The 27264-nt window shown below is 37.9% G+C and overlaps 1 long non-coding RNA gene across 1 annotated transcript in view; it reads left to right on the top strand.

Moving 5' to 3' along the window:
• Positions 1-9467: 9467 nt before the first annotated feature.
• The window catches only part of LOC143663470 (uncharacterized), a 28593-nt gene continuing 10796 nt past the window's right edge, over positions 9468-27264 (top strand). The window contains exons 1-2 of the long non-coding RNA XR_013165925.1: positions 9468-9595; positions 16232-16339. This is a non-coding gene — a long non-coding RNA (uncharacterized LOC143663470). The remainder of the gene's footprint in view (positions 9596-16231; positions 16340-27264) is intronic.

Below are 27264 nucleotides of genomic sequence, written 5' to 3'. Positions count from 1 at the left end.
AGGTGGACTAAGAAGTCCTGAATTTCAATTCCATTTCTTTCATGTAATAGTTCTGAATTCTTGAGTTTGCACCCTAAGAACCATGTCATGTTCTTCACCTGAATATGGAGATAAGAACACCCACCTCCTAGTGCTTGCCAAAGCGTGTTATTGCCTGAGTGCTCAACCTAGGCTTGTTATATGAATGAATGAATGAATGAATGAATGAATGAATGTTGATTAATTTGTAAACTAAACATCACTTCATGTTAGTCACCATTGCATGTCTATGTTTATTCCAGTTTTGTGCCTTAATCTTGAGTAACTTTCTGTATTCTCATTCACCAGCGAAATTCCATCCATCTCAAAATGAAGGTAACTTTGTTCACTTATTCCAGCTGATACTGAAATCAGTCTTCTTACACCTGTTGTACCAGAGCCAAGAATTTTCTGAAGTGTTCACCTGGGTGAGATCTATCTTCTTCTGATTAACATAAGCCAAGTAGTACCGACTGCGGGGCCAACTCATCTGCTGAGCCTTACCTGATTATTCCAGTCTTGTGAAGGTTGACTACATGGAGACAGGGAGACTGCTAACTAGGTGTGTGACCTTGGCAAGTCTCCTATGCTAGGAAGCCAAAATCTCCCAACCATAAATTAGGGATAAATTAGGTGGTAAGGGCTAAAGGGCCAGCTTCATTAAAGGGAGACAGCAAATGGCTAGTTCCCTGTCCTCTTGTCTGAGCTCTCCTTATTCTCAGCCATTCTCATGCATCACAGCCTGTGATTGCCCTCTAATTAGTGTGTAGGGCAACTCTACTCCCTGGACTAACTGTAACCTTCTTGAAGATATAGATCATGGCTTATAACTCTATGCACTATTACATGCTCAATAAACCCGGATTAATTGCCATTTATGAGGGTGAACTGATTCCACAGGGAAGCCAGGCCAGAAAGAGCATTTGGATATAACCTGGGCATGCTTTCAGCAACCTATTCAACAGTCATTTATTCTATGTACATTATGTCCAGAAGACATTTCCCTCAGGGAATCCACTGATTAATGGAAAGTAGGATACATACAATTTTGTTCCTAGTGTCCACTGATGGTGAAAGATATTGCAGCATGTCTCCGTGTGAACGTGGATACGTCATCCCCCCACCGAAAAGCTCACCTGTAAAATGGGAATAAGAGTGTCCTTTTGATACGGTGGCTGTGGGTTTGGATAAATGAGTGCTGTGAAAGCAGTAAGAACTGAAAAATACTATATCAAGTGTCAACAAATTACAGTCCATAAGCCAATTGGACCTACCACCTGGTTTCATAAAGGAAGTGTTTTTAGATCACAGTCATACCCCTTCATTTGTTTTGTCCATGCATGCTTTCCTGCTACAACACAAAGTTGAATAGTTGTGACAGGAGCCAAACGGCCTGCTAAGCCTAAAATATTTACCACCTATACCTTTACAGAAAATGATTGCTAATTCTTGTGCTATACAAATGTGAGATATTACTGTAATTATTAATTTTGATGTTTTCCCAATCACTTATGTGGAGACAGCATGACAGAGTGACAAAAGCATGGGATTTGCAGCTCCTAGTCTTAAATTGCAATCCCCTTTCTACTATTTTGGAAGATAGGTGACCTCAGACATGTCCTTTGATCTCTCTTTGACCTCTCTGAGTCTATTTTTAAGTAGGAATAAGAATACTTGGCAAAGAATTGACGTAAGGATGAAGTTAGGCAATATTATAAGGTGTATAATACACGGTAGCAACTTCTAACCCATTGTTCACTTAATTCCCCTTTAAATTCATTTTTATTTTTCACCTTACTTCACTCATACAGGCTTCTCACACTTATCCCAATGGAGAGCCAATTATTTTGTCAATTGATTCTCATAATAGCAAGTTATCAAAAGGTATATGTTTGGGTAGCATGGATCAAAGTTAAAATGGTTTCTTTGCAGCAGAACTTGCCTGAGCTTTTAACATCCCAATGAATACTGTGAATCCTAAGAATGGAGATAGCACACTCTGTGCCTCTAATTTAGCTGATTTTAGAAAAGTTTTTAATGAGCACCTGGTAACATCTCAAGGAACTAGAATTCCCATTCTTTAGAACTAATACAGGACATGCTAATCCAGTCTAAATGGCTTCACTTGCTGAGTTTTTGAGAGACCAAGTACTGTTCCGAAGTCCCTCAAGCTCATTAGTAAAAGTCTTAGACTGTAACCCAGGTCTCTCCATTCCTAGTTTGAATTTATATTCACATAGAATTGATTCATTCTGGCAATAAAGTAATATGATTAAACCAAGATCTAGAGTCAGAATTAGTGAGTTTAAAGCCTAGTTCCACATTTTACTACTTATTTAAATTTGGGCAAGGTAACTAATTTCTCTGTGCCCATTTCTTCACGTTTAAAATCAGAATGCTAGTAACACTTAACTCATGAGGTTGGTCTCAGAAGTAAATATATTAGTGTGTGCATCTAACCCAGTGCCCAGTATATAGTGCATGCTTGATCAATATTAGCTGATTTATTCACCAACTTATTCATTTATGTAAGGACATTTATTTAGCATCGAATATGTTATAGGTATAAGCAATACAAAAAATAATCCTGTGTAGTTGTAAAATTCCTTAAATTGTATTTATGGGCCTCTTGACTTCCTGCCCAGCCTCATTTTCGATATTTCATTCCTTACTTGTATGGTTTATTTGACTAATTCTCTATAAATATTAAACTGCTGGTACTGGATACTGCCAACAGCTTCTCAGACCTGAGTTTTTCCAGAGGCTTTTCTTTACATTAAGTGCCCTTACCCTGCCCTCTTCCTGACAGGTTCCTACTGTTTACTTCAAGTTTCACCTCTTCTATGAAGTCTCACCTGGCTTCCCTTGAAGTTTTGGGCTCTTTTGTCCATTGTCCTAAGCTTCCTTTGAGTTCTCACAAGCAATATTTGTGTTTTCTCTCACTATTGTGAGCCCAGAGGGCGTGCATGTGGAGCAGATGCTCTCCTTCTTCTCAATGCTGCTTCCTAACAGTTTCTCCTACTTCCCCCCAACAAGAGAGAAAAAAAAGTTCTGCAGCTCCATTGAAATACCGGCCGTCAGATTCTATCACCTCTGCCCCTCTTTTTGCTGTAGTTATCTGCCACTACCCAGCCAGTTTTCTTCATTCCCTAAAGGATCTGGCACCTGGCCACCCTAGTTCTCTTCACCATTACTCATGATCACCATTTGTATGGATTTCAATATAGGTGTAGATTACTATCCAGTGACCTGGACTATGAAATGACTTGTCTATAATCACTTTCTCCTCTTCCTCACCTTCCATTCCAACTTGAACCCAGTTCAGTAAGCATTTCTTTCCTTTTTTTCTTTTTACATGGGCAGGCACCGGGAACTGAACCTGGGTCTCTGGCATGGCAAATGAGAACCCTGCCTGCTGAGCCACGATGCCCCTCTCCTTCAATAAGCATTTCATCCCCATTTCTATGAAACTGTAGGTGTCAGAGTGACCAGTAGTCCACAGGTTAACAGTAAATGATCAAAACTCAATCTTCATCTCTGAATCTCATGTATATGTGATCACTCCATCTTTCTTTAAACACTTTCTTACTTGGCATTCACAGAAATCATAATCTCTTGTTTTCCACCCATCTTCTGGTAAGGTAGTATCTTCTCCTCAGACTCCTTGGCTATTTTTCCTCTTCCACCTCTAAACATCAGTATGTTCTGGGCTTGGCCCATGGTGCTCTTCCTTTCTCTAACTATATACTCTCCCTACTTAATCCACGTCATAGATTTAATGCCATATTTATGTCCACAATCCCATATTTATATCTTCAGACTCAAAACCTCCCAAGTTCCAGACTCATATATCTAACTACCTACCTAACACCGAACTGATCAGATAAAGAACCTTGATTGCTTTTATTCATCAACCAAATCTAATTGATTAGCATGCACTCTTTGGTTACATGTAACATTTATTCCAGTGTGAACAGGTTTTAAATCTGTTGCTCTGGATAAGGTTCTACATGGTCTCAATCCTGCCTTTATCTCTAAACTTCAAGTCATACCACTTTGTCTGCTCAGTCTAGTCTGGATACTAAACCTATTGTCATTCTTCTAATGCACCAATGCAATCCTGCTTTCGGGTCTTTCATTTCCTCTTCTCTCTGTACACTCATTATTTATACAGGTTCAGTTTTTGATTCCAATAGATCTTCTCAAAGATTTACTCCTCCACGGGAACTTTCCTATGATAAGCGAACTAATCCTCACTTCTTATTAGTCTCTTTCTCTTTACTCTCCATTACTTTTTTATTTATAGCATTCATCTCCAAGTTCAATTCTCCTGCTTATCCATTTACTTGCTTATTGCTTGTTCATCATAATAAAATATATAAACTCTGTGAGAATGGAGACTATGTCTATTTTTTCAACAGCAAATACATAAGTACCTGGCTCATAGTCGGTTCTCAATAAGCATTTGTTGAATAAAAAATAATAGCCAAATGGGTGTCAACAATATTCACAGTACAGATTGATTGCACGTGTAGTATTTTATGGTCATGTTCTTTCTAGTGTCTCTGTTTCTCAACACACTGTCAGGGCAGGGGCTCTGTCAAATTTCCCTCCAGTGCCTTCCACAGCTCAGGGGTGCATTGGATAATCCGTAAATTTTGTTAAGTAAAATAGTGTTTACTGATAGTCACACTTTGTGTCTTCTAAATCTCAGCAATCCAAAAGTCAGGGAAGATATTGTTATTTCCATTTTGCAAAAATAGTACCAAGAAAGGAGAAATGTTTCCCGTGGACATGTTTAAACTGGAAGACAAATGAGGAAACAGCAGATGAAGTTTGGAGACATGGAATGTAGCCAGATGGGGAAGGACTTTGAACATCATGCTCAGGAATTTGGACTTTATCTTGTAGCACATTACAAAACAGTTGGACAAATTAGCAGTATATTTAGTGTCTTATGCCATAAAACAATTCTGAGTATAAACTACTCATTTATAACATCTGAATAGTCCATTCAACTGGAGAATTGGCAAATCTCTCATTTATTCTGCACTGGTGGCTGACTAAGTATTAATTTCATTTAATTTACATGAAATTCTCAGGGGTTTCCATCTGTGCAAGGTTTGAAAAATTAAATCAATCCAGATTACCTTCTTTCATAAATAGCTACTAATTCATTTATTTATTCAGCCACCTATCCATCTGATTATTCATATTTATTGACCACCCATACATATCAGCAACTGTGCTAGAAATGACATGTTAAATTTTAAACATGGCTTTATATAGAAAAATATATATTAATAAATAGTGCAGTATTTAAGAGATATAAATATTTATTCAATAATAATAGTCCTCACTCATGTGACATTTTACAATTTATAAAGAATGTGTATAGAATTGATTTACTGATAAAATGCTAATAAACACGAAGCATAGAAAAATAAGTGAAAAGTCGCTGCTCTCTAGGAGCAGGTTTGTGTGGGGTGGGTAGAAGTGTAGGGTGAAGGAACGGAAGATTCTAGCATCCAGCTTCACAACTGCCTCATGTAGGAGGCACCTTTATCATCACTTTATATTTGCTGGTTTTAGCAGGAAACAGATTTGCTAGTTTAGCAGGAAGCCAAAGATGACACTGTTTGTAAATGATGATGCCAGCATATGAATCCAATTTACCGGCTCAAAACTCATCCTTCCTCTTCCTTTCCCCTCCCTTATCTTTTGAAATAGTTCAATGCTAAAGCCATCCTGTAGGGCAGACCAAGGCAGGCATCCAGACCTGGCTGGGAAGAGCCACTGTGACCCACAGCAGAATGCTGGGACAGAGGTTTGTTTGTCACTTTTCCATGATATTTGGGGTTCAGCAAGGCACATCTGAAGGCCAGAGGTGATGTTATTGCTACATTTGGAAGTTAATGTTTGCTGTTGGTTAGCACCTGAACTGGGGCTGTCAGCCAGAATACCTACAGATGGCCACATAAGATGGTCTCTGCGTTCCGAGGTCATGAGGACTGGGTTTAAAGGGCATGAATTCCAAGTGGGTGGGAGGAAGCTAAATTGCTTTCTATGACATGGTATCAAATGATACTTAGTATCACCTCTTCCATAGTCACAGGCCTGCCCATAACAGAGTGAATAACACAGATCTCACTCCATGGGAAGAGATATCTTGTAAGAACAGTATGGTGAGGGGAAGATCTTTTTTGCAGACATCTTTTAATAAATTAAAAATACACACATTTTATAACTTTACCAATTATACCTCTCAACATCTACCCATAGAGTTTAGAGAGAATCTCCTGCTCATATGCATAAGGTGGCATGTACAGAAACGTTTTCTGCTTCTTTATTTGTAAGGAATACACAGAAAAATGTCTAAGTGTCCATCATTACGGGTATGTATAAATGTAGTGAATGATAATCATATGAGGAAATACTATACATAAGTTAAAATAAATGTACAACTTTTGTATCAGCATGGAAAGATGTGAAATGATATAATATAGGGTGCAAAAAACAGAAGTCACATACAGTAATGTATTGAAGTATTATGAACAGTAAAACATTAAAACGAACATAATTAACACCATATGCAATTTTTGTATATATTTAAAATGTAAAACTATAAAATCATGGCCAGGGAGGACACACTTCAAATTCATGGTACCACTATCTTTGGTAAGGATGTTAGGGAAAGCAATTAAGGAATGAGAAGAGTATTTGTTAAGGCAGCATGCCGGTCTGAATCTATGGTGGACCCCAGAAAAACCACGCCCTTTAATCCTCATTCAGTATTGCTGGATGAGAGCATTTTGATTGTTTCTATGAAGATGTGACCCACGCAATTGTGGGTGGTAACTTTTGATTAGATGATTTCCGTGGAGGTTTGTCTCCACCCACTGAAGGTGGAGTTGCTTACTGGAATCCTTTAAAAGAAGAAACATTTTGGAGAGAGTCTCTTTTGGTAGAGCCACGTGAAAGCCAGCAGATGCCGCCATGTTCACCATGTGCCCTTCCAGCTGAGACAGAAACGTTGAACGCTGTTGGCCTTCTTGAACCAAGATATCTTTCTCCTGATGCCTTAAATTGGACATTTCTATAGACTTGTTTTAATCAGGACATTTTCTCGGCCTTAGAACTATAAACTAGCAATTTATTAAATTCTTCTTTTTAAACGCCATTCTGTTTCTGATATTTTGCATTTCGGCAGCTAGCAAACTAGAACAGGCAGCAGCAGTATTTATTATTATTTTTTTAAATTCAAGTGGCTATGACAAAATGTTTTCATTCCTTAATATTTAGTAAATAGGTATCTTTCAAGTTATTCACTAAATCATGTGTTTGAACTTCCTATTTTCAGATTCTTCAATCCACTCAAATCTCAGAAGGACAGAATTTTCTTCCAACTGGCCTCACCTTTTCCTTGTCTCTAAACCACAAAATAAAATTATAACTTGCATTCAAAAGGATCAGAGACTTTGAAATGGTAGAAAATGGTAGGGGGGATAGGGAAGGGCCTGGTTTTCAAAGTGTGGTTTCTGGACAAGCAGCTTCAAAATCACCTGAGAACTTGTCATAAATGCACATTTCAGGCTCCACCTGAGCTTTAAGCTCTACTGAATCAGAAATTCTGGCTCATATTCTGTGTTTTAAGAAGGATTCCAGGTGATTCTGATACACGCTTCTGTTTGAGAACCAGTATCTTAGGACAGAAGCAGACAATTTCTTCTTAAAACACTGATAAAAATATTATAGACTCTTTGGGCCAAGAAACAAGAGGACCAGGGCACTTCCCTTTGAAAGAGAGAACAGAAGAGAGAGCCACATTTGTGTACATGATTTATAACGTACAGTGTCCCTCCTCACTGTTAAATCTGGCTCATATATCTGCTAACAGAGGGCTGTAGGATGGGGAAGTTTCTCTTGCTCCCGTGGAACTCTTTCTTCAAAAGTACTCAATGTGGACATGCAAAGTATAAATGATTGCAGTATAAAGACTTAAGTAGGGGCAGAGATGATGTCATTGAGCATCTTAACTGGTATGCACTTTAATCTCAACAAAATATCTGGAATCTTCCTTTGAAAACCTAAATTAGATTACATTCTTCTCTGCCCAAATCTGTCTGATGTCCGTAAGGGTAAATCCAATAGACCAGAAGTCCTTCCAATAGACCAGAAACCTTTACGTGACTTAGTCAGATATTACCCCTTTGACATCAACTTTATACTCTTCCCTCCCCTATGCACCAGTTCCCCTATTCTCATTGTCACTCCTTCAATGGGCTTTAAGCACTTTTGCCCCAGGTTTTCTGCACACTTTTTCCTTTCTTTCTGGAATGCCTTTCCTCCAATCAACCACTGGGCTTATTCCCTTAATTTCTTTGCCTTTTTGATATAATTGTCCCTTTGCTGTCTTAACTTGTCCTCTTGTTTCTGTTCTCTACTTTACTTACATTTTTTTAGTATTATTTACTAATTTATCACTTGTCCCAGTATTCCAGCTGCTAAAACAAATAACATAAAAAGGGTCAACTTAAAACAATGATAATTTATTGGCTTATGGTTTTGAGTTTAAGAAGTACAAAACTGAGGTGTCAGCAAGATGGTGCTTTTTCTTTAAAGACTGTGGCATTCTGGGGCTGATGGTCAGCGATCCTTGATCTGTGTTTTTTCTGTCACATGACAATGCACATGATGATGACTTTTCCTTTCTTCTCTGGGTTCTGCTGACATCTGGATTCCTTCTTGTAGGTTTTTCTATATCTGAATTTTATTTTGTTCATAAAGGACTTTAATACTTCATCTTAAAACCCAACCTGGGTTAGCTGAGGCATATCTCAACTGAAAGAGCATCTTCAAGAGATGCTATTTACAGTGCGCCCATATCCACATGACCAGGAGTTGGGGCCTGAATGTGCCTTGTTGTTGAGAGGCATGATTTATTTTCCAGTAGTCCCTTGGCAATGGAAGGTTACATCCATTTAAAAAGGGACCAAAACTTTTGCTCCTGCCTGGAAAAGTAATTGGCTAATAAAAGAGTCTCAATAAATGTTCATTTACAATTTTTAAAAAAAATTGAACATAAACTATGTAGCAAATCTGTGATACTTTATGTGTAAATATAGACTTCATGTGTAAATTAGCATATAATCCTTAGAAAGGAATATGTTAGAGGGTGAACTCAGGATCTGAGAATTAAAGTAATTTATCCAAGATCTGAAATCAAGTACAAGGAAGTATAGGATGTGTGATAGGTTGAATTATGTACCTCAACCAACACACATTCTTTTATTCAATCCATATCAATGTGGCTCTACTGTAAATAGGACCTTTGGAAGATGTTAATTTCAGTTAGTGTGTGGTCAACCGAAGCAGGATGGGTCATAATCCAGAGAACTGGAGGTCTTATAAAATGAATTATGAAGTCATAAAAGCTAAAAAGAGAGGATATGGGAGGCAGGAATTCAAGTGAAAGAACTCAAAGTATTGTTAGCAGTCAGTACTAGAGCATGCAGACTCTGGGAGAAAACAATTCTTGCTGATATCTTGATTTTGGACTTTTTCTAGCAGAAAGACTGTGAGTAATAAAATTCCTGTCATTAAGCCATTATTTTGCATTTTTCATAGCAGTCTAACAAACCAAGACAGGATTCATGACTACTAGCAAACCCACATCTTCCTCTATTGTAAATTCTTCAGCGAAATAGGATGTTAAGGATCTTAAGAGGTTCCTAATCTAGTGTTCTTAAACTCCAAAAGAAACTAAAAAATTCCTGTGTTTCAACAAAAACTAATTTGATTCTGTGATTATGCCTTTTCCTGCAGAAAAGATAGACATAGTTAATCAGATTCTTTAAGAAATTTGAGAGTCCTTGTAGAGGGTTACAGAATGGTGGAAGTAAGGAGCCTGACAAACACTTTCCCCAGAAAAATAACAATCTAACTGATGAACACACACACATATGCACATATATAATGAATATTTAAAGAACCTGGAAATCGTCCTAATGGTATACATCAAATGCAGAAGCATTCAAACAACAAAATATACAAAATCTCTGGGAGAAAATCAAGAGCCTAAGGCATCTAAGACAATTGCTACCCCCTCAGCTCTACCCACATGCTCTACTCTGAGCAGGTATGACCAGGAAGACAAAGGATCCCACTTCCCCAACTCCTAATCTTGGGATAGTTTCACCCCAGGAGGTACAAGCTTTTGACATTTCTCATTTTCTCAAGTCTTGTGTTGAATTAACTCTACAATGGTCAAGTAAAGCCAAGAAGACTGGGACTTCCTTCTCTACCAAACTTATGTCTACAGATCTCTAGAATTACTTGGGATCTATGACTTCCTGGGAAACCCATGCCATTTTTGTTAAGCAGCTATACCTGGCTTCCAGTACTCTCCCTTCCTCTACACTACGCTCTTGGAGTCAGAGAAACTGCAACCAGTCATGGCTTTCATAACTGCTTGCTTTGTGATCTTAAAAATGCCACTGTACTCTGAACAAATGAATCCAGCAACAAGTATTTAAAAAACTTACACCCCATGGCCAATTTATATTTTTCTAAGAATGCAAGGTTAGTTTAACATCTGAAAATCTATTAATGTATATACCATATTAAGAGAGTAAATGATTAAAAATAATATGATCATCTTAATAGGTATAGGAAAATAATTTGAGAAATTTCACATCCTTTCTTAATGAAGACAACTCAACAAATTAGGAATAGAAGGGAATTCCCTCAACAGGATGAAAGCCATCTACTGAAACACACAGCTAACAATACTTTTTGGTGAAAGACTGAATGTTTTCCCTTAATATCGGGAGCAAGGCAAGTATGTCTGCTTTCAGAACTTCTATTCAATATCATACTGGGGGGTTCCCCTGGGAAATTACGCTAAATAAATAAAGGAATCCAGATTTGAAAAGAATTAAAATTCTCTACCTGCAGATAATATGATCTTTAAATAGAAAATTTTAAGGAATCCACTAAAAGTCAGTTTTTTTTTAACACCAGCAAGGCTACCAGGTATAAGACCAACATACATATTACTTGTATTTTTCTACATTAAAAATGAATATTTGGAAATCAAAATTAAGAAAAATTCCATTTGCAACATTGTCAGAATGAATAAAATACATAGGTATAAATTTAACAAAGTAAGAACATGGCTTTCACACTGAAAACTACAAAATGTCATGGAAAGAATTTAAAGAAGACCTACAGAATGAAAAATATGTTCCATTTTCATGAAATGGAAGACTCAATATTGCTAAAATGACTTTACTCCCCAAATTGATCTACATATTCAGTGCAATGCATTTCAAAATCCAGCTGCCTTTTTTGCAGAAATTGACAAATTTCTCTTCAAATTAATAGGAAATGCAAGAAACTTCAAATGGAATAGAAAAACAAATTTAAAAAACAGAACAAATTTAGAGAAATCACACCCATGTCAAAACTTAAAACCAGCATAATCAAGACCATGTGACACTGGCATCAGGATAAACATACAGACCAGTGGGATGGAATTGAGAGTCCAGAAATAGCCCCTTATATTTATCATGATTTTAAACAAGTATATCAAGAAAATCCAACAGAGAAAGAAGAAATTCATCACATGGTGCTGGAACAACTGAGTACTCACATGTAAAAGAATGAAATTAGACACTAACCTCATACCATACCTAAAAATTAACTCAAAAGATATTATAAGCCTAGATATAGGAGCTAAAATTATAATACTATTAAAAGAAATCATGAGTATATCTTTATGATCTTATATTCATCAATGATTTCTTAGATGAAATACAAAAAAATACAAAATAAAGAACAGATAAATTGAATATCATCAAAATGTAAAATTTCTGGGCTACAAAATGTGTCATCAAGAAAGTAAAAAAGAGCAGGCCACGGTGGTTCAGCAGGCAAGAATTCTTGCCTGCCATGCTAGAGGACCCAGGTTCAATTCTTGGTGCCTGCCCATGTTAAAAAAAAAAAAAATCCCACAATTTCAGAGAAAAAAATCTGAAAATCATATATCTGACAAGGGAATTGTATCCAGAATATAAAGAGAATTAATAAACTCAATATTAAAATAATAATCCAATTAAAAGATGGGGGAAATATTTGAATAGACATCTCTCCAAAGAAGGTATATAAATGGCCAATAAGAATATGGAAAGAATCTCAAGACCTGAAGTTATGATGTATACAAATTGAAAGTATAATGAGCTGTCACTAGGATGGCTATGACAATAATAAAAATGTAGCAAGTACAATTATTGATGAGGATGTGGAGAAATGAAATGAAACTTCATGCATAGTTGGTGAAAATTTGAAATGTTCCAGCCACTTTCGGAAAGAGTTTGGCAGTTTCTCATATGTTAAATATAGAATACCATGTGATTCAGCAATTCAACTCCTAGGTATTTACCCAAAAGAAAGGAAAACAGATTTATACACAAAAGCTTGTAAAAGACTGTTCATAGCAGTATCATTTATAATAGCAAAAAATTGGAAACAACTCAAATGTCTATCAACTGATAAATGGATTTTTAAAATGTGGCATATCAGTACAATGGAGTATTATTTGGTGTATTAGTGTTCTCCAGAGAAGCAGAACTGACAGAAATTCATATGAATATATAAATTCTCAATATGAATGTTAAGAAAATTTACTATAAGAATTAGCTTATAAGACCATGGAGCCTGAAAGTCTGAATTCTGTAGGGCATGACACAGAATGTAAACTCCAGTAAGTGTTATGTTGATTTCCTAGAGAAAGGAGACAACCTGAACTAGAGGCAGAAACTCTTCTGTCTTCTGTGGTCCTCAGTACTGGATTTTAGGACCTTGAACTAATTGGATAAGGAGAGTCCCCACATTGCTGAGGGCTGTCTCCTCTGTGATTGCAGATTCAATCAGTTGCATGTATAATTGGCAAATTATAGATATAAATCCGTCTATGAAATACCCTTACGGTAACTTCAGGCTAGTACTTGCTTAACCCACAACTGAACATCATAACCTAGCCAAGATGACATATGAAATTGAGCATCACATTCCACCCCTTGTCAACCTGGCATCCATACACATCTCCTTGAACCATACTTTTCAAGTAAATAAAGATAATTAGTTACATTTCTGCCTAACATGATACAATTGTCCTGCTTATAACTGAAAATGCACTAATGCTTTCCCCAGAAAGGAATGCAAGTTTTGTGTGATATTCATTCTTATCCTTGATAGCCTGTAACTTATATACTGTGACATAGTGTTAATACAGCTTACATTGTATGATAATAGAATAAGAGATGGAGGAAAACAAAGGTATTTGATATATTTATCTATACCTATATCTCTATCTATCTGTTTACCTATCTATCATCTATCCACCAATACACACACCCAGAAATATATATATATATTTTTAAATAAGGACCAAACACTCAGAAAAACTGCACATCTCATTTCTGCCACTGATCATGTGCTCATAACTAGTACTTACAACTACCTTCTTTCTTTACCCATTCCATTCTTCCTGTACCCTCATGAAGTACCTCAGTTAGTCTCTTCGCCTGGTGGGGTGACCCAAATATTCATTCCTGAAATGTCTGAGCCATTAGTAGTCCTACCTGGATTGGGTTGTTGCAGTTTTCTATTGACATAAACCACAGGGCATAGTAAGACTAAAAGATGCCCTAGAGGATCTCCTGTATTCTGTATGTAGGCACAATGTATACCACCATTGTGCAATGGCAGCCCAATTTCCCCTTGGTAATCAGGGACAATCACACCAGTTAGTATATTAATTCTCTTCTTTTCCTGTTGATTCAGAGGCATGAGAAATTCTTAACTTTCAGTTTAATTGGATCATCATTGTGTCTTCTGATGCAGGCACTCCTCCTTTTGGAAATAAAATCTGTAGACCAGCAGAGCTTGAGATTGTGGGGACAAGAAGCAAACATTTCTCTAGTGGATCAGTAGGGGTAATAATGGATGGTGAAACTCTCATTTCCACCCCTTGATTCCTGGACTTTTGAGTCCTAGCTGTGAGAGAAAAAGCACTATAGAGTAGACACTGATTTAGAGAATGTATAGCCTTGTGGAGAACATTGCCCCCCAACCCCCGCAAGGTACTGACACTCAGCTGACACTACAACTGAAACTTCTAAAGATCACTCCATGGTTCTATCACTCTGGTTGTTTCACGATGGTGGGAGACCAATGATCATGGGCCCATTTCTACCCTTCATTTTCTGTGAAGTGATTTCCTTGATCAGAAGCAATGAATGTGGAATAACATGTCCATGCAAAAGGCTCTATCTAATTCCAGGGAAGTAATTTTTGCAGAAGCATTTCAAACAGGAAAGAAAAATCTGTATACAAACTATGTGCCTATTCCAGTTACAACAAAATGCTGCCCCTTCCATAATGGAGATGGTCTAATGTTATCAATTTGCTATGATGTAGCTGGTTAATCACATGGAAAATAGTGCCATATCAGTAACTGATTGATTATCTCCTGCTGGCAGAGACATTCAGCAGTGGTGATAGTCAGGTTAGCCTTGGTAAGTAAAAGACTATGTTTATGAGTCCATGCATGACCTCCATCCCTACCACTATGGAAGATTTCTTCATGGGTCCATTGGACAATAACAGTGTCAAGGAAAAAAGCTGACTAGTATCCACAGAATAAGTTTTCCTGTATACTTGATTATTAAAATTTTACTCTGCTGAGCATTCATATGAGACACAAATATCTTCATGTTTTATACCCATTGTGGTAGTTAGATTCAGTTGTCAACTTGGCCAGGTGAAAGCACCTAGTTCTGTTGCTGTGGACATGAGCCAATGGTAGGTGAATCTCATCTGTTGCTAATTACATCTGCAGTTGGCTAGGAGGTGTGTCTGCTGCAATGAGTGACGTTTAACTTAATTGGCTTGTGCTTAAATGAGAGAACACAATGTAGCACAGCCTAGCAGCTTGGCATTCCTCATCTCAGCACTTGCAGCTCAGCCCGGGCCCTTGGAGATGGAGAAAGATATCACCCTGGGGAAAGTTGTTGGAACCCAGGGGCCTGGAGAGAAGACCAGCAGAGACCATCCTGTAAGAAAGAACCTCAGTGGAAAGTTAGCTGCCTTTCCTCTGAAGAACCAACAAAATAAATCCCCTTTTATTAAAAGCCAATCCGTCTCTGGTGTGTTGCATTCCGGCAGCTAGCAAACTAGAACACCCATTAAGAAAGGCCTATCCAATTTTTCAATAATGGTCCTTCCAAGTCCTTGACCATATAGCCAAACACTGGCCATAGCCCATGAATCAGTCTCAATATGATCTCTGGTCATTTCTGCATCCAAGCAAAATGAAGAACTATGCACATTGCTCAAAATTCTACCTTCTAGGATATTTCACTTCAAGAACACACTCTTTAGGCATGCACCAGAAAAGAGCTATAGTGCTATAGCTGTCCATTTGCAGGAGGCACCTGTATATCATACAGAACCTCATGTAAACCAGGTCAAAGTTTTCTCTTTTCAGTTAACTGATCATTGGAAATTCCCCAAGGGGCCTTAGTTGTGGGCTTTAGAGAAAAGGTAATGTAGCTAGAGTGGGGCCATTTGGGCTACTTCATTGTGTAATTTATTTGTGCCTTCAGGGCCTGCTCAACCATGATCTTGTTTGTATATATTATCTCAATTTGATAATGTTGTGCTGTTATGCATGTCCAAATTTATCATTTGGAATGACAGATTATATCTAGCTCAACTCAGGTCTCATAGTAACTTGTTGGTCCAAGATTAAGTGCGTGGTTTTTACTAAGGCCCAGTACAGGTCAAAACTTTTTGTCAAAAAGGGAGTAATTATATTCAGAAGCTAGTAAGGATTTGCTCCAAAATCCTAAGGGTCTGCTTATGATTCTTCTGCAGGTGTCTGTCAAGCATTCAGAACAGCATTTCTCTTTGCCAATGACACTTTAAATACACACCATTGGATCAGTGGATCATATGTCTAAAGAGACAGAGCAATTTGCACAGCAGGCTGGACCTATTACTGAGCCTCTTCTTGTTCTGGCCCCTACTCAAAACTAGCAATTTTCAGATCACTCAATAAATAGGCTAGAGTAGCACACCCAAATAAGGAATACGTTGCCCCCAAAATTCAAAAAAGCCAACTAAGTGTTGTACCTCTTTTCTGTTGCAGAAAGGGTCAGATACAGTGGCTCATCTTTCTCCTTGAGAACAGAAGGAATTGAGGCAGAAGGAATATCTCAACATTCCCCACAGCACTGGACACAGCAATTTTCATGAGGTGAAAAGTCCCTGAATTTTTGTTTAATTTACTTCCTATCTTCTGATAATACAAACATCTTACCAATAAATCTAGAGTAGTTACTACTTCATGCTCACTAGGTCCAGTCAGCAATGTCACCAATGTAACTGGCTAATGTGATACCTTATGGCAGGTAAAGGTGTTCAAAGACACTGCAGACTAAATTATGACATGGGGCTGTGGGATTGGCATATCCCTGAGGTAGGGTATAAAAGGTTGCAGTCTTATCTAGCTGTGCTACTTTGCAGGTTGCTGGAATGTGATATACCATAACTGGAACAGCTTTCCAAAAGGGGAATTTAATAGGTTACAGGTTTACAGTTCTAAGTCTGTAAGATTGTTCACCCTAAGGCATCCAAGGAAAGACACCTTAATTCAAGGAAGGTTGATGGGATAGGTAAGGCACACCTCTGTCAGCTGGATAGTCATGTGGTTGGTATCTACTGGTCCCTTGCCCCTAGGTCCCATTGCTTTCAGCCTCTGTTCTTCTGGGGGTTCCTCACTTTGCTTATCCAGGGGTGGCTTTCATCTCTTGGCTTCCCTTGGCTCTCTCTAGGTTTTGGCTTGATTAATATTTCATAGTCATTTCTGCTGAACTCCAAGCATCTCTAATCATCTGTGTCACTGTTCTTTGCAGCAATCATTCACCAAGTGACTACATCTGTTCTCTCTGTTGATTCTGAGACTTCTATCTTTTTCCAAAATGTTTCCTCTTTTAAAGGGTTCCAGGAAACTAATCAAGACCCACCTGGAATGGGTGGAGTTACATCTCTATGTAATAAAAAGTCACACCTACAATTGGGTGTGTCACATCTCCATGGAGATAATCTAATAAACATTTCCAACCTAAAGCATTGGATTAGGATTAAAAGAAATGGCTACAAAAGTGGATCAGGATTAAAACACAGCTTTTCTAGGGTACATAATATTTTCACACCAGAACGTTGCATCCTCTGGACCCCCAAAAAGATTTTTTTTTCCATATACATTCACTCTATCACATACATTCACTCCATCACAATATCACAAAAGCTTAAAACATTTCAGTAACAATAAAAATACACAGCTAAAGCTAATACAAAATCTCATCAAAATCTGCTACAGGTATGGTCTGTTCTAAGGCAAAAATTCCCTTTTGACTCTGGACCTGTGAAACTCAGAACACGTTATCTACTGCCAATGTACAAAGAAGGGTCAGTTATTGTATACATTTGGTCATACCATGGGAAGAAATGAAAAAGGACTCAGGCGTCACTAGACCCAAACAGTTCTGAAAACCTGAAGGTCAAATTCCATTAGATTTCAAGGTCTGAGACTCATTTATCCATGGGGCATTAGAAAGCAAGGGTCCCATTCTTAACAAGAACCTAAACAGTGGCTTTGCTCTCTCCAAACACCAGGTGATTGTAATCTTGAGGGACATTGGGGAGACCAACTTTTTCTTTGCCCCACCCTCTTCAAACTTGGAACAGCACCTGGAATCTTTGCCAACTCTGGGCACATGTTCCACCCCTCCAGAACAATGGGATGTCAGCTAAGCTCTCTCCAATCTGCAAGGAATTTGCTTCACCCTCTCCAAAGCCTGAGGCACAACTTTTCCAAAATAGAAGGCCCACCCTCTGCCTGTGGGGCAAACTCCAAGTACTTCTCCAAAGTACTTTGGTGGGTCCACTCTCCTGGCTCACGGTTTCTTGGCTTCAGACCTTAGCTTCCGTGGTTCTTACTCTGAAGTTACTTTCCCTTCAACTTGCCCCTTTTCTGTATCTTTGTGTCCAGGCTGACTATAGTTCTGTTTAGACAAATCCACTACATTTTTTGTTGATTTTCTATGCAATACACTAGGATCATGCCCACCAGACAAAAGTACTATCAACAAATCCCTTCTGGATAACTCAATCTCCATTCTTAGATTTTTCGCAAATGGCTGACTACTTCCATGTCTGCTTAAATCTGCATTTGGGGCCACTGTTCAGTGGGGTTCATTTTCTGGAAATCCAGAATTTTACGGAACACTAATTTCTATTTTCTTTGTACCCAAGACTTCAGTTCTCAACTTATCTCTTTCCTCTCACATTTTACTATAAGCTTCAAGGAGCAGCCAGGCTGCATTTTTTTCATGTTTAATTTGGAAATTTCTTCTACTAAATATCCAAGGTCACCATTTCCAAATTCTGCCTTTCATCTGCAAAGAATGCTTTTCCTGTGGTTCGGAACTACATGTTCATCATTTCTGTGTAAAGCCCTATCAAAAGTATTCTTAGAGTCCACATTTCTACCAATAGTCTCTTCAAAACAATTCAGACCTTTTCTATCAAGCTCCTCAAAATTCTTCCCAAATCTTCCTCTTATTTAAAAAAAAAACAAAACCATTCCAACATGTTGGTATTTGCAAACTGCAGCGACACCCCATTCCCTGGTGCCATAATCTGTTTTATTTTGTAAAAGCTGCCAGAATGCAACACACCAGAGATGGATTAGATTTTAATAAGGGGGTTTATTTGGTTAAAAATATATAGTTTTTCAGAGTAAAGGCAGCTAACTTTCATCTGAGGTTCTCTGTTACATGTAAATGCACAAGGTGACAACTGTTGGTCTTCTCTTTTGGCTTCACGGTTCCAATTCCTTTCCCCAGGGGATACTGCTTTCTGTATCTCTAAACATCTGGGCTGAGCTGAGATTGCTGATTTGAGGTATACTGAGCTGCTTGGGCTTCGCTGTGTTGAGATCCCTTCTGACCTTTCTCTTTTAAACCTCCGGGAATTTAAATTCATACTTATTCATTGTAGAAGTCACTCCCCCTAGCTGACCACAACTGTAATAAACCACAGATGAATTTCACATACTGATGATTTAAGTCCTAAGATATAGAACAATAGGGCATCATCACCTGGTCAAATTAACATGGGAACCTAACTACTATATGTCTACCCCTTGATTCCCAGACCTATAAATCCTGGCTTTGGGGGAAACAACACTATACAGTGGATGCTGATTCAGAGCATACAAAACCACCTGGAGAACACTGTCCCAGCCCTGTTAGGGTATTGCCACCTAGTTGACACCATAACTGGGTATTCAAAAGGCCATTCCTCTGTGCTACAAACCTAGCTGCATCTGGATAACGGGGAACATAGTAAGACCAGAGAATTCCATGAGTATGTGCTCATTCCCACACTTTATTAGCTATGAAGTGGACCCCTTGATCAGGAGCAGTGCTGTGTGGAATACCACAATGGTGGATAAGGCATTCCATAAATCCACAGATGGTAGTTTTTGCAGAAGCAAAGCATGCAGGGAATGCAAACCCATATCCGGGGTATGTGTCTGTTCTAGTTAGAAGAAATCACTGCCCCTTCCATGATGGAAGTGGTCCAGTATAATCAACCTGCACAAGATAGCAGGCTAATCAGCTCATGGAAGTTTGCTATATCAGGGACTGAGTGTAGGTCTCTGCTGCTGGCAGAGTGGGCACTCAGCAGTTGCCATAGCCATGCCGGCCTTGATGAGTGGAAGTCCATGTTGCTGAGCTCATGCATGACCTCTATTCCTACCACCATGCCCATTTTGTTCATGAGCCCATTGGGCAATGACAGGAGTTGCTGGGGAAAGAGGCTGACTGGTATCCACAGAACAGGTCATCTTATCTACTTGATTATTAAAACCTTCCTCTGCTGAAGTCATCCTCTGGTGCACATTCACACAGGACACAAATATGTTCATGTTCTTAGTCCGCTCAGAAAGGTTTATCCACACACCTCTTCCCCAGACCTCTTTGTCACCAATTTTCCAACTATGGCTTTCCAAGTCCCATAAGTAGTTGGGGAAAGAAGATGACTTATATCCACAAGATAGGTCATTTTATCCACTTGATTATTAAAACCTTCTTCTGCTGAAGTCACCCTCTGGTAAGCACTCACATGTGATACAAATATCTTCATGTTCCTTGCCCACTCAGAGCACTGTTCAATTATGGGTGGTCCTTGCATATCATGCAGAACCATCTGTAAACCAGGCCTAAGTCTTCCTTTCCTCAGTCAACTGACTACAAGGAACTCTCCAAGAGGCCATAGCTCTGGTCTGGGAAAGAGAAGGTAATGTAGGAATGGAACCATGGCCACTTCCTCATGTAACTTACTTGTGTCTTCAGGACCTGCTCAAGCTCTATCTCTAATATACCATTTTCATTTTATGATAGAGTATTGCTGTGCCCATTCAACATTATGCCTTGGTGGGTCAGACAACATTTACCTCATGATAGGCAACTCAGATGTCATGGCCCATGGTTAAGCTTTCAGTCTCTACTAAGGCCCAGTAGCAGGCCAAAAGCTGTTTCTCAATAGAAAAGTAGTTGTCTGCAGCAGATGGTAAGGGTTTGTTCCAAAATCCTAAGGGCCTGCATTGTGATTGTTCTATAGGGGTCACCCGTAAGCTCCAGGCAGCATCTCTATTTGCCACTTCTAGCACCATTGGATCTACTGGATTATATGGTCCAAGTGGCAGAACAGCTTGTACAGCAGCTTGAACCTTAGAAGTGATATCTTGACATGCTCCACACCACTGGACACCTAGAAATTTCACTGAGGTGGAAGATCCCTGTATTATTTTTTGGGACTTATCTCCCATCCTCCGACATGCAAATACCTTACCAATAAGTCTAGAGTAGTTGTTACTTCTTGCTTACTAGGTCCAATCAACATGATATAATCAATATAATGGACCAGTGTGATGTCTTGTGGGAGGGAGAAATGATCAAGCCCTTTCTTATCATAATAGCCCTCACTCTATGAGTCAGAGAACCAATTTGGGGATTCTGACAGTTACTGAGTATGTTGATTCCAATTATGCATCTTGAAGTTGGGGTAAAAAGCACAGAATGGGTCTGGGGATGTACTGTAGACAGACCTGAGCTACAACTCCATCAGTCACCTGACCTCTATAAGCCCTACTGACTGGTGCACCAGAGTGGTGTTTTGGGTCTCCTGGAATTAGTATCAATTCTGAGCCAGTGTCTAATAATACCCAAAATATCTGATCATTTAGGTCTTCTTTAATGTTTTATAATTTTTATTAATAAAACGTTGATACTTTATTCCTCAATACATTGACATCTCTTTCCATTCTGAATGAGATCCTTAGAAATTTATCTCTTCTAGCAGTAATTAATATATAGGAACACAATTAATAGCTATGTTGATCGTATGCTCGATGGTTTTGTTTCTTTCCAGGCAGTTTATAAACCTTCATTTTTAAAATTTTTTGGAAATTGTACAGAAAAGCCATAAAATAAAAATAATATAAAATAAAAATACTTACATACTGTACCCAGACTCACCAATTGTTAACATCTTGTCCCATTTGCTTCATCATTTGTGTACTCTTCTCCTTCTTTCTTTCTCTTTCTCTCTCTACCATCTTAATCCTAGATACTTCAGTGGATATTTCCTAAAAATACACATATTTTCTCACATAATCACAGTACAGCTATCAATTTCAGTAAAGTTAATACTGATATCATACTTTGTTCATGTTCCAATTCTGTCAGTTGGCCCAATAATGACTTCAATAGTTTTTCTCCCCACCAATACAGGATCTAGTCTAGGGTTGTGTTTTCTTAACATCCCATAACCTGGAAAAATTCCACAGCCTTTTTTTCTCTTTGTATAACATTGACTTTTTTTTTTAATTCAGCTCTTCTCCTTTCTTCAAAAAAAAATTATTTTGAAATAACTTCAGATTTACAGAGAAGTTGCAGAGATAATATAGAGAACTTCCATATAGCTTCCTCTAATGTTAATATCTTATATAAGTATGGTACATTTATCAAAATTAAGAATTTATATTGGTGCAATTCTATTAATTAAACTACAAACTTTCTTCAAATTTCATCAGTTTTTCAACTGATGTCCTTTTTCTGTACCAAAATCCAATACAGGATACCACATTGCATTTAGCCTCTCATCCTCATTTTTTTTAACTTTTTTTTTTATTGAACACTATAACATATATATACAAAGCAAAGAAATAAAAAAGCAATAGTTTTCAAAGCAGTCTTCAATAAGTGGTTACAGGACACATCCAAGTTTCTTATGGGCTACCATATGATCCTCTCATCCTGCTCCATAATATAGGAGGCTGGGAGGCTTAAATATTTTTTTATCATCACAATCTAATTTTTCCTTCTTTCTTGTGAAAAATAACATATGTACAAAAAATAGCTCTACTTTTCAAAGCACAGCACCACAATTAGTTGTAAATATATTTCAGAGTTTGACATGGGTTACAATTTCACAACTTTAGGTTTTTACTTCTACCTGATCTAAAATACTGGAGACTAAAAGAGATATCAGTTTAATGATTTCAGCATTCATATTCATTTCTTAAGTCCTATCTTTTATGTATAATTCCACCATCATCTTTGCTCTTTCCATATATCTTTTCAGGGGTGTTTGGACTAAAGAAATTATAAATTTTTGATATTGGAAGGGTTTGTCACTAATATGGGGTAGGGAGATGGAACTATCTGATGTTCTCGAGAAGTTGGGCTAGGTTTCAGGACTTATCTGGACCAGGGGCCCATCTGGAGGTTGTAGGTTTCTGAAAAGTTACTCTGGTGCTTAGAACCCTTGTGGAATCTTATATATTGCCCTAGGTGTTCTTTAGGATTGGCTGGAATGGTCCTGGTTGTGGGTTGGCAAGTTATGATAGGTAGTAAGGTCTAACTGAAGCTTGCGTAAGAGCAACCCCCAGAGTAGCCTCTAGACTATTTGAACTCTCTCGGCCACTGATACTTTATTAATTACACTTCTTTTCCCCCTTTTGGTCAGGATGGAATTGTTGACCCCATAGTGCCAGGTCTGAATTCATCCCTGGAAATCATTTCCCACATTACCAGGGAGACTTTCACCCCTGGATGTCATGTCCCACTTAGGGGGGAAGGCAATGATTTCACTTGCAGAGTTGGGTTGAGCAACAAAAGAGCTCTTCCTGAAGTAACTCTTAGGCATGACTTTACATAGTCTAAGCTTCTCCACCACCTATAGAAGCTCCAAAAGAGTAAGCCTCATGATTAAAGGCATGGCCTATTGACTTGGGTGCCCCTAAAGTTTGACACAGTATCAGGGGATTCCCTGATGGTAAGGTTTAATAGTTTCAAATTTTTTCTACCTTTACTTTTTGATTATCTGCTTAATATGTTCTAGCATGTTTCCAGGCATTACAATAATCTATACAGGAACAAAGGACCTCTTTCCTATTTTGTGCTCTCTGTGTTTTAATTGTTCAAATGAACTATACAGATAGGTTGAATTAGATTACACACTACAGAAAATTTCAATTCCAGATCAAATAAACCTTTCTTGCATTGGTCTTAAAGAGTATATGTGGCTGTAAAACATAGACACTGTCTTCCTTTCCCCTATGTTCTGGATTAACTTAGCCCCAACCTGTTCAGCTTTGTTCTTATCTCTAAATATCAGGTTATATATATAAAACAGCCTGTCGAAATTCAGAAATATTAATCACTCTGGACTTCATGTGTCTGCTCTAAAAGCTTACAATTTAGGCCCCTGTTTTCTTATAAACATTTTCTAAAGATACCATCATTGTTCTTTTGTTACTGGCTTATTTTGTCTCACCAAATGTCCCACATGTTCATTTGCATCATTGCAATGCCTCATGATTTTGCTCCTTTATGTAGCAGCACAACCTTCATTCACAAGTATGCACTATCGTTCACCAATCTACTTCTCCATTGGTGCACCCTTCAGCCACCTGCATTCATTGGGCATCATGTAGAGGGCCCAAAGTTCACAGTCCATCAACATTCTCAAAGTCCACGTCCATTAACATTCAGATAATTTCATTGTTATCAAGAGAAAGAAAAGCAATAAGCACACCCTCGCCAAACAAGGAATCTAAACCTACTCTTAACTGTTGTCCCTCCTCCCATTATTTACCTCTGCTGTTGCTGTGGTAGTGCTGATGGTTTCCTTTTGAACATAGCTCATAACATGGAATAGCAACTTTCCCCTCTACCCTGGACTTAAACACTCCTTACACAAGAATCATATCATTGAAATAATTCTTTTGAGAACTAATTTATATTTCTACTGTTAATCAGTGGGATGCATAGGTCTATACAACCCTTTTTAATCATGTTCATCTTCAATATGGTAATATTACTTATATATCCACTAGAGAATCACCTTAGCTTCTATATTCCCTTACATTGGAGTTCAACCTCATTAGCTAATGGTTCACCCATCTCTAGCTTCTATGTATCTCTAAGTCCCCTATATTCTATATTATCACCCTCTGATTATACCTTTATGCTGATCATAAAAGTGAAATCATAGTATTTATCCTTTGTGTCTGGCTAATTTCGGTCAGCATTATGTCCTTAAGTCTCATCCACCTTGTCATGTGCTTCAGGATGTCATTTTGTCTTACTACTGCACAATATTCTATCGTATGTATATACCACATTTTGTTGATCCACTCATCTGGATTTTGTTTGTTTCCATCTTTTGGCAATTGTGAATAATGCTTCTATGAACACTGGTGTGCAAATGTCTGTTTGTTTCATTGCTTTCAGCTCTTCTGGGTATATATACCAAGTAGTGCTATTGCTGGTCATGGGCAACTCTATATTCAGTTTCTAAAGGAATCAGCAAACAGCCTTCCATAGTGGCTGCACCATTATACATTTCCACCAGCAGTGCATAAGTGTCTCAGTTTCTCTACAACCTCTCCAACATTTATAGTTTTCTGTTTGATTAATAGAAGTCATTCTTTTAGATGTGAGGTGTTATCTCATTGTAGTTTTGATCTGCATTTCCCTTATAGCCAATGAAAATGATCATCTCTTCATGTGCTTTTGAGCCATCTATATTTGCTCTTCAGAAAAATGCCTGTTCATATTTTTAGCCCATTTTATAATTGGGTTGTTTGTTCTCTTGTTGTTGAGCTGTATGATTTCTTTGTATATACAGGAAATCAAACCTTTGTCTGATATGTGATTCCCCAATTTTTTCTCCCATTGAATTGGCTGCCTCTTCACCTTTTTTGCAAGGTCTTTTGAGGTGCAGAAGCATTTGATTTTGAAAGCTCCCATTTATCTATTTTTTTATTTTGTTGCTTGTGCTTTGGGTGTAAAATTTAGGAAGCTACCTCCTATTACTGGGTTTTCAAGATGTTTCCCTACACTTACTTCTAAAAGCTTTATGGTGCTAGTTCTTACATTTAGGTGTTTGATCCACTTTGAGTTAATTTTTGTGTAGGGTGTAAGATAGGAGTTCTCTTTCATTATCTTGGCTATTGATAACCAGTTCTGCCATACCCAGTTATTGAGAAGACTATTTTGTCCCAGTTCAGAGGATTTGGAGGCTTTGTCAAAAATCAGTGGACCATAGATTTGGTAGTTTATTTCTGCACTCTTGATTCAATTCCATTCGTCCATGTTTCTATCTTTCTGCCAGTACCATGCTGTTTTGACCACTTTGTTGAATCTGTAGATAAATTTGGGCAGAATTGACAACTTAACTATATCTAGCCTTCTTATCCATGAGCAGGGAATGTCTTTCCACCTATTTAGATCTCCCTTGATTTCTTTTAGCAATGTTATGTAATTTTCTATGTACAAGTCCTTCACATCCCTAGTTAAGTTCATTCCTAACTACTTGATTCTCTTAGCTGCTATTTTGAATGGATTTTTTTTTCCTTAACTGACTCCTGAGCTGGGTCATTGCTTGTATATAGAAATGTTACTGATTTTTGCATGTTAATTTTACATCCCACCACCTTGCTGACTTTGTTTATTAGCTCAAGTAACTTTGCTATAGATTTCTCAGAATCTTCCAAGTATAGTATCATATCATCTGCAAATAATGAGAGTTTTACTTCTTCCTTTCCAATTTGGATGCCTTTTATTTCTTTGTCCTACCTGATTGCCCTAGCTAGAACTTCTATCACAATGTTGAATAATAATGGTACTAGTGGGCATCTTTGTCTTGTACTTGATCTTAGGGGGAAAGCTTTCAGTCTTTCTCTCCATTGAGTGTGATGCTGGCTATCAGTTTTTCATATATTCCCTTTATCATCTTAAGGTAATTACCTTTGATTCCTATTTTTGGAGTGTTTTTTTTTATCAGAAAAGGATGGCCGAATTTTGTCAAATGGTTTTTCAGCATCAATCAAGATGATCATGTGATTTTTCCCTTTCAATTTGTTAATGTGCTGTATTACATTAATGGATTTTCTTGTGTTGAACCATTTTTGCAATCCTGGTATAAACTCCACTTGGTCATAGTGTATAATTCTTTCTTTTTCTTTTTTTGCATGGGCAGGCACCAGGAAACAAACCTAGGTCTCTGGCATGGCAGGCCAGAACTCTGCTTGCTGAGTCACTGTGGCCTGCCTTGTATAATTTGTACAATGTGCTGTTAGATTCAATTTGCTAATATTTTATTGACAATTTTTGCATCTATTTCATTAGGAGATTGGCCTGCAGTTTTCCTCTTTATAGCATCTTTACCCAGGTATGATATTAGCTTCATAAAATGAGTTAAGTAGAGTTCTTTTTTCTTCAATTTTTTGGAAAAGTTTGAGCAGGATTTGTGTTATTTCTTTCTGGAATGTTTGATAAATCTCCCCTGTGAAGCCCTCTGGCCCTTTTGTAGGAAGGCTTTTCTTGTAGGAAGATTTTTGATGACTGATTGAATCTCTTTATCTGTGATTGGTTTGTTGAGATCTTCTATTCCTTCCTGAGTCAGTGGAGTTTGTTTGTGTGTCTCAAGGAATTTGTCAATTTCATCTAATTTGTTTAGTTTGTTTCCGTATAGTCATTCATAGTATCCTCATGATTTCTTTTATTTCTTCAGGGTTGTGGTAACACACCCCTTCTCATT

Source organism: Tamandua tetradactyla, chromosome 19 (genome assembly GCF_023851605.1).
Source record: "Tamandua tetradactyla isolate mTamTet1 chromosome 19, mTamTet1.pri, whole genome shotgun sequence".
Lineage (NCBI taxonomy): Eukaryota > Metazoa > Chordata > Mammalia > Pilosa > Myrmecophagidae > Tamandua > Tamandua tetradactyla.
Note: the sequence above shows the minus strand (reverse complement) of the source record. Positions and strands in the feature narration are given on the sequence as shown.